The 13,586-nt window shown below is 38.6% G+C and overlaps 1 protein-coding gene across 1 annotated transcript in view; it reads right to left on the bottom strand.

The window, feature by feature from the left end:
• Positions 1-13,586, bottom strand: part of EFNB2 (ephrin B2) — a 44,545-nt gene that overhangs the window by 3,899 nt on the left and 27,060 nt on the right. The window lies entirely within an intron of this gene.

The following is a 13,586-nucleotide window of genomic DNA, read 5'->3' as shown; positions in this document are numbered from 1 at the left end:
TTGCTCCATCGTCACTATTTAGGGAACACACCGGATTTTTTTTTTCCTCACACTGGCTGTCTTGCACTGTATATTTGGAGCATAAAGACCAGGTCAGGCTCACGCACTACGCTCGCCATCCTGAGAGTAAACACTGCCATGAGCCAGGCAGGCGAACAACAGCGCTGCAGCCCCTGCGAGTGTGTGCGGATCCCGGATCTATTTCATCTTGTCCCCTCGCCACTTCTTGGAGCTATTTATCCCAGTGCCGAAGCACACACACAAACGGAGGCAGGCACACACACCCATTCCAGGCCACCGACTGAAAACAAAACAAAGGGGGAAAAAAGAGATACAGAGCTCGCTGCTTGCCGTGGCTCTGATGAACTGCTTAAACAGCACTTTTCTCCTTCCAGCCTCTCTCTTTTGAGCTAGGGATCTAATTTAACAAGGGCTTCACACTGTTCAGATTTTTGTTTTTAATTCTCCTTCCTTCTCTTTCACCTTCCTTGGGGATTTTCTTTCAAATGCAGTCGATGTATATTTCCTTTTTCCTTCACAATGTCTTCCTAGCCCCATGGCAGTATTTTTCTTGCTCTAATCTTCTCTCTAGCCGTAAAGATATAAACCCCATACCGCTGAACCCTGCTTCCTAGCCTTTGATCTACCTCTTGGTTTTGTTCCCCTTCTGCCTCTTTTGTAACTAACTCAAATTACAGCCACCATACAAACTTCCCTTGTGGGGCTTTCTTGCCCTACAAGTCCTTTCTCCTTAAGTGTGGTGCCTCCCAGCTCCTCCTCTTGTGTCCCCCCCCACTGTAAAAGCGTGACCATGGAAGTACCCCAAACAACTTTTTTTTCCAACTTTCAAAAAACCTGTTTAAAATATAAAAAAGCACAATGAGTAATTTAAGATAAAAGCAGGTCTGAAATGTGCCACTGCATTGCTGGGCTCAGAAAATAATGGAGACATATAGTTTTGTTTTCTTTTGTTTTTTTCCAGAGGGGAAAAAAATCAATACTAAGAACCAGTTCTGGACATAAATCAAATGTGTCTTTGCTGAAAGTGTTTTTTATGACCTATTTGCCAATGTACCAGCACAAGGACAGGGGAAAAAAAGTACTAAATAGCAATACCAAAGCTGAGCATCAGCTGAAAGCACAACTAATAAACACTGACTTTGTCTTGCTTTGTTGTTATTCTTTGCTTTTTAATCTCGGCTATGGGGGTTCACATCTCTTTAAACACCTTCTACTTGATTTTAATTGAATCAAGTGCTGATTCTTCTGAACATCAATGCCTTTTTATTCTTTAAAAGCGTATCCATTTAACCTACAGTGCAGGAGACCACAATAAGATGCAGAGGACGCAGTCTGACCTCAGCATAGAATAAGAAAGTAAGATGGCAAAAAGAATGCAAAATTACTTCAAATACAGTCTGCAAATGAAGGCCCACATGTACAATAACTCTGGTTGTGTGCCTGTAAGAGCTCAAACTGCCTCGCTTGCTAAAAGAATGCTTCCCTAGCTTTGATGTTAGATGAATGAATCTGCAGAAGTATTCACTTTTCCACAGTTCTTCAAGGGGTTTTCTGAAAGCCTATGTTATAGCTCAGAGTAGAGAGTGCTACATCCTGAGAAGTGGAGAATTTTCAAAGAGGAGAGTTTCAGTGATAAAGCGAAGTTTCAGTCTCAGCTTCTCCCTGTAATTAAACCAACGATTACCCAAGGCCACTAGAGGAAATTATTTTTCAAAATTCATTAAGACTATCGAAATATAACCTCACGTATCCCTGGTGTACCAGGAAGAAAATGGGTAGTTTTAAACACATAGTTTTAAGCTTCAAAAAGCTGCATGGAGAGAGAGAAGTAATCTGGGACATCAGAGAAAACAGTTTTATGCTGCTAATACCCCTTGACAGTTTAGTGTGCATAAGTCAGACAAGGCAGCAAGTATAAAATATTCCTCAAACACTTGCAGCTGTCCTTCTATATTGATCTCCAAGTGAAAATTATACCCACTATGATCCAAGCTCCTCCATTACGCTCATACTTCAGCAAAGTAACCCTGTACCTGGAGTTCTGGTTACGTTGATATAATATTAAAAAAAAAAAAAAAAACCCTATCTGTTTAGGGTATAAACGCAGAAACATAACACTAATTCATCATGTTTAAAAGGGAAATGCTACTTTCAGGTGTGTTTATGTGATCAAATTTTAGAACTTCCATTCAGGAAAAAAAGTCCTTTTTTTTTAATTTTTGGGTCTGAATGTGGATGTATTTTAGAAGCATTTACTAACACATGAATTACCATATATGACTCTCTGTTAAGAAGAACAGATGCTACTTAAATACTAACATTACTAAACATAATCAATGATTAAGACAAAGTTGTTCATGAGTATGAAATGTTCTCAGCATCACACACTTCATAGTAATACAGCAGCATATAGGAAACTGAAAAAAAGTACAATGTTGCTAATCAGCTAACAAAACATTTTTTCATCTTTTGATGGATAGGTATCTCTGAGTCTCTGAGAGCTGTCCTGTTCCACTGGTGTCAATGGCAAAACTTCTATTAATTATAGTCAAAAACACACTAAATTATTCAGTCAACAGTTTATCCATATCTACAAATAAACACATAGAATGGCCCTAAAATCTTTGTTAATACTTCCTGACAAAATCAAAATAATTTACAGGCAATACATTTTCAGCAGTAAGTTAAGAATGATGCTTGAGCCCTGTATTAATAGTGTGTGCCTGTATTCCKTGAAGTCAACAGCAGCTGTCATTTTATAATGAATTTAAGTTTGGGGTTTCAACTTTCAGAAAAACTGAATTCTTATGAAATTATGGTTAAGAGTCTGCTGATGTATTCTTATTTTGGAGAAGTTAATGTACATTTTCAGTTCATATATCACCTCACTTACCATAAGAGGTAAGGAAATTATTCAGACCGAGGCATATAATACCAGTTCTGCCTTCTCTTGTTTAAAAAATAATATATATACATACATATATATATGGAAATCATGTAAATCAATGTATGGTCTTTTACATTTATTTGCTTTTAAAACTTCACAAGCTCTGTTTATTGTATGAAATGCATTAGTCATAAATGCAGAGGTAGGGAATCAGCGAGCGAAACAGAATCAGCTGACAAGAATAGTTCCTGGCTATGATTCTTATACAGTCCCCACGGAGAGGAAGTAATATTACATTTTAATATGTCTTCATTTGATTGTTATTACTCTGCCTCCCAGGAGGCTAAGCCACTGCATGGATCTTGGCTGTTTTCAACCTATCAGGTTGGTAACATTGCTCTAATCAGATGGAGAATTAAGCTGCTGGATTTGTGCCTGTATATAGCTTTTCATTCACAAAGAGATTAGAAATGAAGGCAGAGTCACAAAAATTCGACTTCCCACACTCTTAAAATTGCACATTACAAAATTAAAGAATGCCACCACAATTACTTAAAAGAAAACACTGGTAGACTAAAATTTCAGCCCTTTACTTTTGTCACAATTATTACCCATGCTTTCATGTTTTAGGCTTACGAAAAACATTACCTAGTTGCCAAATTAAATATCATATCCTTTGAACCAACACAACTTCATAAGTAATTTAATTCTGGAGCTTACATATGAAATGGACCACATGCCTGAAGAAGGAAATTGTGGTCATCCCTTTTACTCTTCCTGTGTTAACTAAATGAACCTCAAATCAGAGACTATAGGAACAAATCAGTGATGTCAAACTGATAGTGAGGGCAAAATTGGTTTTGTGCCCACTCGGTGTGCTGGATGATAAAAGCCATTTAACTAACTGTCTTATCAAAGATCCATCATTGAAGGGGTCATCAGGAATTAATTGCTACTGGTGTGGATCCAGGAAGAAAGAAGGAAGAAGAGAACTACAGGTTTCTTTGAGGAAGATCACCACTGTCTGATAGTAGTTATCTCTGYTTCCACCATCGTTGTCTGAAATACTACTTGAAATCAGGATTACAAAACAGATTTCTTAAAATGAGAGCTAAATAAAATCAAATAACCATATCTATCTCCACTTTTGCCCAGCCGTGCTGTTTCTGTGCATAGAAATGAAATGGAAAAGCCCAAACACTGCAGTAATAAAAATCCATGAAAGCTTTAGATCCAACAGTAGTAAGAAGTTATTTTTAATGCAAAGCTGCACTTATCTAATATGCAGTCAAAGGATTACTAAGTGCCCGTAAAGCTTTTGAGGGTTTTTTTATTTTATTAAATAATAGAACCTTATTTTGCCAGGCTTCATGTGTGTATGCTCTGACTGCTTTCATCTACTTTTGTTCCTTTTAATGACTTTCTTAGTAAAGCACTAAATAAATAATTCTTCTTTCCCATAAATTATCTAAATTTATGGGACAGTTTTGAGAACACCAAAAATCATACACTCATAAACCACAAATCACAGCACGAAGGTTGTTTCTAGACTAGCCAGGGATGAAGAACAAGGCAGCCGAGGTAATAGGAGGAATGTTTTAATTAACTGAAATTAAATTTTTTCTCTCTCTCTTTTTTGTTTTTTTCCACTTAGTACCAATGCCAGACCTGTATGGAGATCTGAAACAACTGAAAAAAATTGTTCAGGCCACTCACCAAAGAACAGGTAAGTTGGCAAATGAGCTTCAGAACGTTTAGAGAGAAGATAAAATATACAATTTCATCTACAAGCAACTAATGGTTTGTACTTGTTTGTAGTTACAAACCTTCAGATTGATATTGAAACCTTCCTTTTTTTTTTTCTTTAACAGGTTGGCTTCCAAAATGTAATCATCAGTAGTTCCGAACTTCAACCCCAACTCTGCTAAAATTTAACTGCATTATGAATGGTTGCACTGAGTACTGCCAATATATACTTTTGTTTCTATCTGCAGACTGGAGACTTCCTTTGTTTAACTCTTTGTGCTCAAACAATACAACCACATCCTTATTTTTCTGTGGATCTTACAGAGACAGAAAAATAATCTTTAATAAAAAAGATAAAAAGCTACTGAACTTGCTCAATAAATAAAATATCTATAATGCAGGACACTGAGAAAATTGTGAAATATGTATGAATAAAAAAGTAGTTTACTAATCATTTTGCGTTTTTCTAACATGTCTATTTTTTTTTTATTTGCCCTACTTGCTAAGTTGAGGTGGCAGCAGGATTTTGTGAGGAGCTACTCAACCTAAACAACATTCCAAAACTCATTGTTCTCTGAATCTTCATCCACACATTTCTTCATATTAATATAGAATTTTTCTTAAACTAAAGCTTCTAGAGTGTTTATAAATACTCCTGAAGCCAGCCCTTTTCTCCTCTGATTAATTATAAACAAAGCAAAAGTTCAATGTGAAGGGAAGGACAAGAARAATTCAACTTTCTTCTTTTACACTTCTCATCCTTATCTTTTTTTTTAATTAATGTTCTATGTTGTAAGACTCAGATGAACGGGACCCACAAATTATTTTCTGCAGAGGAAGTAAGCAGCAATACACGAGCAGCTCAACCAGGCTAAAACCAGAACAAAACAAAGTAAAATAAAAACCAGGACTCTTCTTATCTATAAGAAATCAAAGGCTCTGCAGTGAAATTTTGTGATTCACTTTTCTAACCATTACTCTAATCTGTATCTTTTCCAAATGCTAATGATGTGACTTGTACTTAGAGATGGGACTGATGATACAGTGTTCTTTACAAAATTCTCTATAAAATTCCCCACTTATTTTCAAATGTCAAGAGAGGGACAGATATTACTGCTGTTTAATGTTTTTATTGGGGTGCAGTGTGGAGAACACCCACAAGACGGAGCCAACCAGTTCTGTACTGGAATATACCTTTGTATATACCTCATATATACCAACTGTTTAATTCCAGGCACACCTTTGAAAATCCATAATCTGCTTTCCACATCTCATATCATCCGACTGAGGAGGATCACCCAAGTATGATGCAGAAAATAGGGAGAGAGTTCTCGTAAATTTTTCCCCCTTTCCTACATTCAGAATGATTCTACTAATTCCAGAGGGATGTAGCACCATACAACAAGAATATAGGAGGTAAAAAAGAAAAGCCCCCTCCCCATTTTTTAAACAAAGGCTTTCCCTTTCCATAAAGGGAAAAAAAGACAGTGAGCATCAGAGAGTCAGAAAGTATCCAAAAAGCTGCCAAATTCAACTGGCTGCTGCTGCCTCTCACTGTAAAAAGAAAGCAGCACCATTTTTATCTCTAGTTTAAGGGATAGCACAGCTGAAGTGTGCTAAACAGTAAATTACTTGCTGCATTATTATTCGTTATGGAAGGCCACAGCATCCACCCACTCACAACAAAATCCTCCTTCACTGCTGTCAAATATCCCTTTTCAAAAATTATTTTGGAAAGATTTAGAGTTGATTGGAAAAACAAAAAATAAAAACATCTCAATATTGTATTGCTACAAATGACACTTTAAGTCTTCCGTTTTAGTTAAGCATTTATAAAAGTATGTCAGTTAAATATTTCTCATACTCCGAGAAATGTCAGATAATGATCTACTGCACACATGGTTGCTTCTATTTTACATAAACAAATTATATATTTGTGAGTGCTGAAGTAACTGTGGCAGATGTAAGCCCACTAATTATGATGTACTCAATGTATATCAGAATGTATGCATTTAAAACAGATTACTAGCTAGTTAACTTCATCAACCATAAACAGATATTTACACAGTTTAGCCCTTCTCTCAGCACACTACTGGCAAAAGCCTCTCATGGATGGAAAGAAATCTCTCCCCACTACCACAGCAAGCTCTGCTTAACAGTTCAGCTGAACAGAACTAATAGAATTAGTTAGCATTCAAGTTACACTGATTGCTGCTAATGACGAGCAGGCTTGCTGGAAACAAAAGCTGCAGCTTTAACATTAAATGAGGACATATCTTCTATATCATACAAACTCAACATAGCCCTTCAAGGATGTTCATCTACCTTAAAAATCTCTCTGGTTTCTGTATGCAGCACTTGGATAAGAAAGGGTTATAGCAAAAGTTCATATTAAATAAATAACAAACCCCTTGCTCGTTCTACTGTCACTAATTGCATGCAATGATATTAATGACCCAGTAATTGCTATACAAGTAGCACTGAAGTGGAAAACATCATTTTGAGGCAGAGTTCATCTCTAGGTGGTAGGACTTCACCAGTGACTGAGTTAATGCCTAGTGACAGTTTAGAATATAACACTATAGATGAGAAAATGTGCCACTCACGGTTATAACAGTTTAGATAGACATGACGTTATTTGCTTTGACCACATAGTCCAAGAGTAACCCCAACGGAGCGCCACGGTTAGAGCTTGCCCTGTAGATGAACCTCATTCCTTTCAGGGCAGATGCTCTGCACTGTAACAATCTAGAGCAATTTTCCACCTGTTTACTTCAATAAAAGAATACCTTCATCTGCTTCTGCATCAAGCACAACAAAAGTGTGCTTTTATTGCAAAACACAAAAAGCTATTTACATCATCTAATCCTTCAGCAACACAGAGTTTCGCACCTTAGTACTTAGATCAATTATGATACTATTGGATGACTGTGCACTTGGCAAAGATGATCAGAAGTTAAGTACTGTTTTGATTGCTGTATGCTTATGTTTGTATTTAGAACTTTAAAATACCTGCAGAATAAAGCTTAATGAGAGAACATTGCTGAAATAAAAGCAACCTGAAGCAAAATTCAGGGACCTGAATTTGCAAGGTGCCACAGGATCTTTAGTTGATACTTTCCATACAAAATTAAGAGGTTTAGCTTCTTTAGAAACTATCACATCAGTATATCATGGTTCATTTTAAGAAACTCAAATAGAATGAATATGTAAATCCTCCAGAATTCAGAATTTTCAAAAGTCAAAACTAGACAGGAAAGCAGCTACTTTTAATAATGATGTTTATACAGTTTCAATATCACTAGTATTTGATAGTATAACATTATTAAGTTCTTTATTATTTTTTATTTTGCAACACAAATTATTTAACAAATGTCTGATTCTGCTACTAAATCTGCTATGGCAGACTCTGGAAGGCAGGTGGAATCATCAAGTTCCAGTACAGGCAGGGGGCCAGCTGGATGGACGGCAGCTTTGCAGGAAAAGATCTGGGGGTCCTGGTGGACAACAAGTTGGACATAAGGCAGCAATGTGCCCTTGCGGCAAAGAAGATCAACAGCCTCGTGGGCTGCCTTAAGAAAAGCTTCACCAGCAGGTCAAGGGAGGTGGTCCTTCCCCTCTATTCACAGAATCACACAGAATCACAGAATGGTTGAGGTTGGAAGGGACCTCTGGAGATCATCTAAGTCCAACCCCCCTGCTCAAGCAGGGTCACCTAGAGCACGCTGCACAGGATCGTGTCCAGGCGGGTTTTGAATATCTCCAGAGAAGGAGACTCCACAACCTCTCTGGGCAACCTGTGCCAGTGCTCTGTCACCCCCACAGTGAAGAAGCCTTTTCTCATGTTCAGATGGAACTTGCTGTGCTTCAATTTGTGCCCGTTGCCTCTTGTCCTGTCACTGGGCACCACTGAAGAGAGTCTGGCCCCATCCTTTTGACACCCTCCCTTTAGATATTTGTATACATTGATAAGATCCCCTTTCAGTCTTCTCCAGGCTGAACAGGCCCAGCTCTCTCAGCCTTGCCTCATAAGAGAGATGCTCCAGTCCCCTAATCATCTTTGTGGCCCTTCGCTGGACTTGCTCCAGTAGTGCCACATCCCTCTTGTACTGGGGAGCCCAGAACTGGACACAGGACTCCAGATGTGGCCTCACCAGGGCTGAGGAGAGGGGGAGGATCACCTCCCTCCACCTGCTGGCAACACTCTTCCTGATGCAGCCCAGGATACCACTGGCCTTCTTGGCCACAAGGCCACATTGCTGCCTCATGCTTAACTTGGTGTCCACCAGCACTCCCAGGTCCTTCCCCGCAGAGCTGCTTTCCAGCAGCTCAGCCCCCAACCTGTACTGGTGCATGGGGTTATTCCTCCCCAGGTGCAGGACCCTGCACTTGCCTTTGTTGAACTTCATGAGGTTCCTCTCCGCCCACCTCTCCAGCCCATCCAGGTCTCTCTGAATGGCAGCACAGCCCTCTGGTGTATCGGCCACTCCTCCCAGTTTGGTATCATCAGCAAACTTGCTGAGGGTGCACTCTGTCCTTTCATCCAGGTCATTGATGAAGAAGCTGAACAAGACTGGACCCAGTACTGACCCCTGGGGGACACTGCTAGCTACAGGCCTCCAACTAGACTCTGCACCGCTGATCACAACTCTCTGAGCTCTGCCATTCAGCCAGTTCTTAATCCACCTCACTGTCTACTCATCTAGACTCATCTACTCATCTAGACACTTTCTGAGCTTCACCACTGGGGAAGCCACATATGGAGTGCCAGGTCCAGGTCTGGGATGCCCATTATGAGAGAGACATTGACATTCTGGAGAGAGTCCAGCAAATGGCCATGAAAATGATGAAGGGACTGGATCATCTCTCATGTGAGGAGAGGGTGAGGGAGCTCAGACTGCTCAGCCTGGAGAAGAGAAGACTCAGGGGGATCTTATCAATATGTATAAATATCTGATGGGGAGATAAACAAGGTGGGGGCAGACTCTTCTCAGTTGTGCCCAGTGACAGGACAAGAGGCAATGGGCAAAAACTGAAATACAAGAATCTCTACTTAAACATATGAAAAAACTTTCTTACTGTGAGGGTGATAAAAAACTGGAACAGGTTGCCCAGAGAGGTTGTGGAGTCTCCATCCTTGGAGACACACAATACCTGACTGGACAAGGTCCTGAGCAACCTAGCTGACCTTGCTCTGGGCAGGGGGGTTGGACTAGATGATCTGCAGAGGTGCCTTCCAGACTCAACCATTCTGTGATTCTGTGATCACTTGCACTGTTGTGGTCTAATGCATTTATGTGCTAATGTACAACACTTGAAAATCAATTCCTTCTCAGTTTCCTTGGCAGGATTTGGATTCAGAGTTCTGTTTCTCTCACAGCAATTTAGAATACTGCAAGCACATAAGGACAAGTCTTCTGCTGCAGTTTAGTCATTTTTGCTGTCTTCATCTACTGAACAGGAAACAGATAAATCATGTTAACAATTAAAGTTCTGAATATGTTTTTTTAAAAACAGCCTTATCAATGTAACAGGAATCTTCTCCAAGAACTACTGAAACTAATCCTGCTTTTTCTCAAAAAAATATTTGCATGATTTCTTTGGGACTGAACTGGGTACCCTGGAGATTTCTCATTAGGGTTGAGTTCTATAGTCTGATTTATCAGAAATAAATCCTGAAATATTCTTCCTCTAAAATTTCCAGCGTTGACTAGAACAAGGAAAGAAAATCCAAACTGACATTTAACCCTTTTTTAGCCATTTCAACCCTGTTCTAGCTAATGAATTTCTCAGACAAAAGTACACTCTCCTCTCATATAGGGCAACTACAGTGTCAGAAAATTCTTCTCCAATTCGACTATAAAAAACTTTAATTAGGAAAACAATTTCCAGTATTTAAAATCAATTTCATTAAAGCCTTTACAAATGCTCATGCAGTTCTTGGGTTCCTATTTGAGGAATTAAAATACTTTAATAAATAACAGATATAATACAAGCAACTGCATAAAATAGACTGATCAGCCCACTTTGACAGACAATACTCATCACCAAACTTATATACAAATATAATTTAAATGTGTTTCTGTATGCTACTGCGTTACTAGGTTTTAGTTTAGACAGATACTTCATAGCATAGCATTGCTCCTCAGTATGTCACCTTAATTTTAAGTTACTCATATCCTGCATATGAGCCATATAAAATACACACTCAACCCCATCCTCTTCCGCATGTAGTCCTATCAAAGGTGTATATGCAAATCTAAGAATAAATACAACTTGTAGAAGATCAGGGCTGAAGTTGTTTTTGCAAAGTACTTCAAGTGTCTTTCTTTGTTGACACATATACTAAATACATAAGGTTTCTAACAGAGAATATTGTGTTTTTCTTTGTGAATGTACTGTATCTCCAGTATTTATAAATTATGTATTATTGAACTAAAAATGAGAAAAATAAATAGTAACTAAAAATATTAAACTGCTTCCTGTGAAATTTTAAAATCTGTTTAATTCCTGAGCATTTCCTGAATAATTCCTTCTTCTACTCTGAATAATTATTCTTCATTTTTACCTGATTAAATATCTATTTTGAATACTTTTTTTTTTGGGGGGGGGGGGGAGTAAATTTATTTTTACACAAGATGCCATCCAATTAACAAAACTAAGCATTCTTGTCTTTTCATTTCCTTCCTTTGGGAATAGAGCAATAATAACAGATTTCCTGCTGAACTATCGCTGTCTACTTTAAAGGAGATAAACTGTCAGTATTGCCTAGGTAATGGCACTGAATATGAACAAAGACCATCAATCTAAAATAGCCTTATTCTCTTACAAGACCTGTGTGGTCTGGGACAAAACCCCAAAGGAACATGACTCCATTAATCCTGCAGGTCTTGGACTCTGTTAGAAATCTGAAGCTGCACAGACACTGATTTTTTTCTCCAATAATATTATTTGTATGAGTTCTATTTATATTTAATTCAACAARAGCTAAGTGGTATTGCTGATATATCCCTTAAAAGACTCTCAGAAAAGTCAAAGACTGACCTCTGGATATCATTTTACATGAGGAAGAAATAATTTATCTTATTTTCTGAGGAAGAAGGAGGAGGAGAAAGGAAAGAAAAAATGTGATCTATGTACAGCCAAATCAGGGTGGCTTTTATCACATAGGCTTTCCCTAACAACAACAAAAAAAACAAATAACATTAAATTGCTGAACCACAGAGTCTTTTAAAAAAGCACAAATAATATCTTTGTTGCAAAAGAAAAGGATTTGAAATTCTGATATGGTTTTTGTCCTGCTTTTGGCTAGTTTAGAATTAACCCCAAAATAAAGGAAAATCTACTGTTTTTCTTTTGGGTAGTTCTTGCTAGRGGGTTGGGAGGTTACAGGGACTGCAGGTTGAGACCTGTGTCATAGAGGTGTCAGAACATTCAGCCAACCAGATTAGCTACCATTTAAACCATTTTGTCAGAATACTAAAATAACATTTGAATGTAAATCTACTTGGCTACACTGAGATTTATTCTTCCCACCTGAGCCATACTTCAGGACACAGTCTACATTGTCCTTTAATGCATTCTTCCTCCAACAGTTTAATTGCAACAGAAAGACGAAGTGAAAACATAAAAGTCTTATGATTTTTTTAAACCCAGCTAATGCTAAAATTTCAGAATGGCTGTTTAGATTTTAAAAGCTACCATACTATTAAAGTATTCCTCTGAAAAGTAGCACAGTATAAAGCCAGCAATTAAGTGTATATATATTTTTTAATTTAAGCCAGAGGCCAATTATGTAAGTGGGTCACTTGAAAAAAGTTGACAAAAAACATTTAAGGAAAGTTGCATATTCCATTTTGCCAACATCAAAGCCAATGAGCATCATTAGCGTGGTAAGCCTAGTTAAGGAGGTCACAGGCAGAGCAAGGGTTTTAGAGGAACCTTTTCTAGGGCCATTCTGTAGCCACTCCCCAAGTCTCAAGCATTTTCCAGTAATTTTTTAAATTTCAAACAGGTAAAGACTTCATTGTAAATGACTCATTTTTTTTTTAACATTCATGAAGACACTGGCCCATAATCCTCATTTTATTTTATACAAAAGAAGAGATGAAATGAACAGAGCATGTGCTTGCTTGGCCAGACTATCTCACGAGTGTGCTGGTGGCTTGGGTGCAAGCAGCACTGCTCTTTTCCCTCTGTGTGTAGCTTCCTGCAGACTTCCCCATTACGGCCCCTCAGTGAAAACTCAGGGCACTGCAGGGCTCTCTGCAGTCTGTAACTAAGGGCCAAGGTTGCTGAGAGGGGTTCAGAGAGAGAGAAAAAGCCATTTTGATAAATCCTATTAAAATGAACAGAAGTCCTTGAACTCAGAATAACTTCCCCTCACCAAAAAATAAATATCTTTTATATATGCTTGTTCTACACTAACACATCCCTATGAGTAAGAAGTCAAGCAAAGGGGGCAGGAGACCTGCATGGATGAGCAAGGAGCTCCTGGCAAAACTCAACCAGAAGAAGGAAGTATACAGAAAGTGGAAAGGGGGACAGGCCACTTGGGAGGAATATAGGAACGTTGTCAGAGTATGCAGGGATGCGACGAGGAAGGCTAAGGCCCATTTGGAATTAAATCTGGCAAGGGATGTCAAGGACAACAAGAAGGGCTTCTTCAAATACATCAGTAGCAAGAGGAAGACTAGGGAAAATGTGGGCCTACTGCTGAATGGGGTGGGTGCCCTGGTGACRAAGGATGCAGAGAAGGCAGAGTTACTGAATGCCTTCTTTGCTTCAGTCTTTACTGCTCAGGCCAGCCCTCAGGAATCCCAGATCCTGGAGACCAGAGAGAAAGTCTGGAGAAAGGAAGAATTGCCCTTGATCAAGGAGGATCAGGTTTCAGATCATTTAGGCAAACTTGACACCCACAAATCCATGGGCC

Source organism: Apteryx rowi, unplaced genomic scaffold (assembly GCF_003343035.1).
Source record: "Apteryx rowi isolate R43461 unplaced genomic scaffold, aptRow1 scaffold_249, whole genome shotgun sequence".
Classification (NCBI taxonomy): Eukaryota; Metazoa; Chordata; class Aves; order Apterygiformes; family Apterygidae; genus Apteryx; species Apteryx rowi.
The sequence above is the reverse complement of the archived record's forward strand: the minus strand, read 5'-3'. Positions and strand labels throughout refer to the sequence as shown.